Raw genomic sequence first — 6000 nt, 5'->3', positions numbered from 1 at the left:
CGAGTTAACAATTCTGTATGTAAAATTTTCTTCTTCAAATTCCTGATAGGTTTTATGTCTTCTAACTAGACTCTGATTGATACACACATATTACATATAGCTATTGTCAGGGAAAAAATGTTGCCTGCCATATCAGTAAATAAAGGATGCTGCAGCCATCGTCATCACATTACAGCTGCCTCAATGATGAGCAGAACCCAGGATAGAAATAGGATGCCTGCCATCAAGGCATCAGCCCCTGCAGCCATTCCCCCACTCCAAAGGTGCACCCTGAGGAGACTCAGGATGAGAAGCACAGGATACTGGCTCCCATACATAGAAAAGTGCTAAGTCCATTAACATGAGATGTCAGGTTTTCTTTAATTAACAGTAGTCTTTTGATGTTCTGACTATCTGGTCTTTGTTGCAAAAACTCCTCTATATCCTGGCTCCTCCCTTACCTCTTTGGAACAATTCTCAGAGAGGCTACATCCCAGGCTTTAAGTTCTCAGTTTTATCTGCCATATAAAACATATTTCTCAACTTTTAGGCTGTGCATTTTGTTTCAGTTGACACTACCTAAATGCTTAGCAATAGGAAGTCCAAACATAGTGGTATGAACCAAATTATTTGTATGAGTGGAGGCTAGGGCAAAAAGCTTATTCTCCCATAATGTTGCTTTGTGACAATGAAACTATTTAAGTGGCGTATTCAAGCCATCAAAGAAAACTAATACAAAATTAGTATCTATTAGGAGATTTATTCCAATTGTTAATGAAGGGTGTGTGTGTGTGTTTGTGTGTGTGTGTCTATTTGTAATATAGGATCTCTGAAAACAAATTCACTACCTTTTTTTAAGATTTTATTTTATTTTTTGTAGTGTTACGTGTGTTGTTAGATTTATTTGTTTAATTCCCACTAACTTCTAATTTCTTGGAAAAATAATATATTCTGCTGTACTTACTTGCATAATTCTACTTCCCTTATTAGTAACATGTATAAAAGGAGATTATCCGGCCACTACTACCTACATACGTTGTTTTATAATTGTCCACTTAATAGTTTCATTTTTTACCGGAATGAGCATTGCAATGTACTTCACATATAGAAGTTGAGCAATTTTGGAAAAGAAATGCATGTCCTGTCTGGTGGACAGGATAGATTGTAGAATTCTCAGTACTTTTGCTGCCTCTTGTTCTACGTATATAATTTTCCAAGGTAAAACCACTGATTATTTGTTAGAAGGATTGTAGTGTATGGGTATAATTTTTCTGAAAGAAGAGAATTTTCCCAATAATTCCGCTTTATTTACCACAGTGAACGGTATCGAGTACGTGCCTGCTAAATGGTTTATCCTACTTGATTTAGCACTGTAAAAGGGGTATCTCAGTGATAGCAATACTTCAAAATTCAAATATCCTGAATCTGCTCTTATCTGTTACATATTACTCCATTCCTTTGACCTTCTTTAATTCTAACCCATTCTTTCATTTTACTCTACTTTAAATCACACATTACCTACCTTTTGAATTAACGTCCTTGTTATTGCCCTCACCCCACTGTATTCAATGACTTTAAAATTTTTCAGAGGACCATAATATATAATGGAAAAAAAATCACTCTTCTATCTTTGTGTTCTGATATAGGTTTATATCATCATGACTGACTCTTCTTTAACATATCATCTTGATCAGGTTACTTAAATGCTCTGAGCCTTTCTTTAGATAATGATAATAATATGGTCTATGTGCTGTTTAATTATGTAATTATATTACTCAGGGTTCTGCCAAGATAATGCTGTGTAACAAAGAGTTACATAGTCTCAACAAGCATTTACTTATTGGTCAAATCTCTGAAGGTCTTCTGGGATTGTTCGGGTTCAGGTTCAAATCAGTTTCATGTCTTTGATTCTGGGACCTGCAGCTACCCAGGCATAATCCTATTATGATAGATGCTAAAAGCCAGGAGGCCATGCTAAACCAAATTTTAAATAAAATATTTAAAAGCTTTGTTTATATTACCTCCACTAATGTTTCTTGATTAAACCTCTATTTTGCTTCCTGTGAATAGGTCCCACTCCATTGTTCCCAACAACTCTTTGCTCTGCCCTATGAGACCGTGTTTGTTACATAATGTGGTCTTCTACTGTATATTCATTACCTCAAGTTGCTCACTTCTACATCCAACCTTGCAAAAGAACTTTCCTTGATAGAAACTAGTGTAGAACACTAGCTACAAAAGAAATTGTGTGTCTGTGTGTGCTTGTATGCATTGCAATAAGCCTGTGAAAATATTTACTTTCTCATAAATCACCAGGAAAATGCAAACAAACAAAGACATAAGAAATGTGATAACACTCTCACCTGTCCATTTGTCAAAAATAGTTTATATTTGGTGTTGGAGAATTTGCAGGGAAACTGCCACTCACACAGTTGTAAAATGATGAGAGTGTAAATTGTTAAGTCTTTAAGAGAGCAATTTGTCAGTATCCATAGTAAAAGGTATGCATTCTTTGAATACTTCATGGGAATTTATCTGTTGGATACACTGACAAAAAATGTCAAGTTATTTATCTGAAGTGTTTATTGCAGCATATTTACAATGACAAAAATATTAAATAATTTAAATTTCCATTAATATATCATTGCTTAAATATAGTATGTTACATACAACAGAAACTTCAGCAGTTATTGAAAGGAATTAAAAAGATCAGCGTTTACAGACATGAGAACAAGTCTGAGTTACATTCTTAAGTGGAAAAGAAAAAATGAAGGACAATATATAGTGGGTAATTTTTTATATATTAAAAAAAATGTTCAAGCACTGATTTGTTGACTGATACACATGCTGTAATAGGGAAGAACAAATCTGACTCCATAATGGATCTGTTCCTGTTACTTTAGCATTTGTAGTCTACTGCTTTTGCTACAAGTTAATCACTAAAGGGCTGTTGCCTGTAGCTTAAAGTATACATAACGGGCCATCTCTGGGAACACTGCCTCCCATGCCTGAGAGTTCAGCTTTACCTTTGTTTATCTCACAGGAAATATCCAGACAAGGCCCACCTGGGAATGGCTGCAGGAAAGGAGAAATTAACCCATCCCCACCTCCCCACCCCCAGTCTGACAGGAACCAGGAAATATTTGCAGCAACTTATCACCTTTTTTAATTTACCTCCTCACCTCCCCTTCTTCGTTCTATAAAAGAAACTAGCATCCAAACCCAGGCAAGATGGTTCTTAGGGACACTAGTCCACCATCTGCTCGGTCTATTGGCTTTCCAAATAAAGTCACTGTCCCTTGCCCCAACACCTCGTCTCTCGATTTATTGGCCTGTTGTGCCAGGAGCAGCATGAGCTTGGACTCGGTTACAATGTCACACAAACACACACATCCATGCTTTCATTCCACTAGAAGGAAACAAAAGGAAAAGTTAACAAGCTTTGGTTTGGGGGAGAATGACTACTATTGTTTTTTTTATGACTTTCAGATTCTTTGAAACTTTTACAATGAGCAATGTTACTTGAAAAAAGAAGCTAGAAAAGAAATTTACTCTACCTATGAAGAGTTACTTAGTGATTAATGAAATATTTGCTATGTGCCAAGTGAATATATAGTTACTAAGACTTTCTAGGATAGGGCAGTGGATGTGAAATAGAACATCATGAAGAAGGCAGGCTCTAGGCTGAATACTACATGTTAAAGAGAATGATGTATCAGATGAAGAGATGGTGGTGACCATTCTATCCAGGGGCTTTCTATAAACTAAGCGGTTTGGCATAGTGATTGGGTGGGATACTTATGAAGTCAGTCAGTATGAGCTCAGTTCTCAGCTCTAATATTTACTAGCTGTGTGACCTTGGGCATGATTTTTATTGTTTCTGTGACTTAATTTTCTCATCAATAAAATGCAGTTGATGATAGTAATACCTACCTCATAGAGGATTTATGAGAATTGAAATATACTACACAAAAGTCTTTTGGATAACCCCTGGCAAATAGTAAGCCATAAATAAAGGTTAGGTGATATTATTGTAATTAGCAAGATTGAAAGAAGCATTAATGTGGCTAAAGCAGGTTGTCTTTTTTTTTTTTCTTTTTGCAGTACGCGGGCCTCTCACTGTTGTGGTCTCTCCTGTTGTGGAGCACAGGCTCTGGACGCGCAGGCTCAGCGGCCATGGCTCACGGGCCCAGCCGCTCCGCCGGCAGGCGGACTCTCAACCACTGCGCCACCAGGAAAGCCCGGTTGTCTTTTTAAGCATATCATTGACATGATAGGGTGATTGCATGAAGCTCAGTAGAACTCTATTGCATTTCTGACAGTTCTTTAAACATACTTCATTTGCAGCTCTTTCCTACCCATAAAAAGCCTTTCTTATTAGAATATGAAGAAGATAGAAACTGACCACCTCTGGCTGATAGGTCAAACTTTTTTTCCTGTCTTTCTAATGGAGAGTCAATAAAAGTACATAATTCCTTTGTTAATACAACTGAAGAAAAATGTTAAGCATTTGGCTAACTACATCCAAGGCAAGTTTTTCTCCCTGAATCTTGACAGTTTGTTTTTGCTAGATAAGTAGATGAAATTACTGGTAAGAATTAGCATGTGAAAGCCCTTCTCACATCAATTTTAATACTAATTTGGAAAAATAATCCAATTTTTCATGTATGTTGATGGTGCATTATTATGGTTCCTAGCACGTAAAACCAAGCAAAGACAGGCTCAGTCACATTCAGGTTTACATTGCCTTTGTAATCCCTGTCTTTTCCTTATTCTTCCAAGTATATGCTTCAGCAGAATTGTAAGCCACACTTTTTGCTTCTACAATCATTGATATTTTGGGGGTCAGTCACTCTGTAGCACCCTGCCGCATGCTGTACAGAAACTTTCTTATTCTCACATAAAAATAAAAGCTTAAGCATAAATAATAAATACACGTAGATCAGCAACTTTTTCACACATGCTCTGTTAAAAAAAAAAAAAATCCAGTCTTGGTTAAGTGAGACTTTATACTAAGGGAGGGAGGGATCAATGCAGTAGGGTTAGGTTTAGGGTTAGGGTTCTGACTATCAGAAAATGCAAATGTCTCAAAGATTCTGCAAAAACAGTTTTTCCCTTATAGAGAGGAGTGAACAAGGCTACAAAGAACTGGGTGTGGGAAAGTAGAATGAAAAGGTATGATGTGATTGGACAGTAGATCCAATACTGCTTTAATCTGAGGCTAGTCTATTCTCAGGAGGGCCCTTTAATAAGAGGGGTTGGATGCTGTCTCAGGCTGAGGGTGGACCAAAGTCTAGAATCCTGGGGAAAAGAAGTTTGGTTAACAATTAAATCAGATAAGCAAAGTTTATTTATTCAGAGCTTGCTATGGCAAGAGAGTCAGCCACCATCACCTGGGTTTGGCAGAGAATCAAAGGCAGGTAGAGACGTGGGAAAGTTTTATAGTGGAAAAAGGCTTCAGGTGTGCCCTGATTGGAGGCTGTTGGCATGCAGAAGCCACAGGGCAGGCTAACTAGAAGTGGGGTTTCCTATGTGATTGGTTAAGAGTGCATATCTGGCTTTTCTCTGCTTGGTTCTAAGTCGAAAACAGGAATAAAAATTAGGTATGTTATCATCTATTAACCAAGTCCTGGCCATTTGGGGGCTGATTTTTACAGAAGTTATTGTTTAGTTTCACAGACTGTCACTAGAGACAGCAATCAGACTTAGAGTAGGCTGGCTTCCTGGGTTGTTTGTCATAGACAGAGGGTTTGTTTCCTGAGCAGGTTGCCGCAGGTTGTGGGTCAAAGTTCTACATTTATATATGGTCTGGCCACTGTTCATTTGTATATTCCTCCTCTCAAGGCATTTTGTTCTTATGAATCAGTAAGGACAAAACAATTCAGCTAATCATTTATTAGGTTAAGAATGGGAATTTGGAAGACCTCTGTTTGGGCTTGTCATAGGTAAACAATGGAGGTATCAGGGAATCTTAAGGGAATCTTATTTAAGTCATTTGGGAGAAGTGTGGTGGGTCTTTGC

The sequence above is a fragment of the Leucopleurus acutus genome (assembly GCF_964270905.1).
Source record: "Leucopleurus acutus genome assembly, chromosome: 6".
NCBI lineage: Eukaryota > Metazoa > Chordata > Mammalia > Artiodactyla > Delphinidae > Leucopleurus > Leucopleurus acutus.
This window is presented reverse-complemented; position numbering follows the sequence as displayed.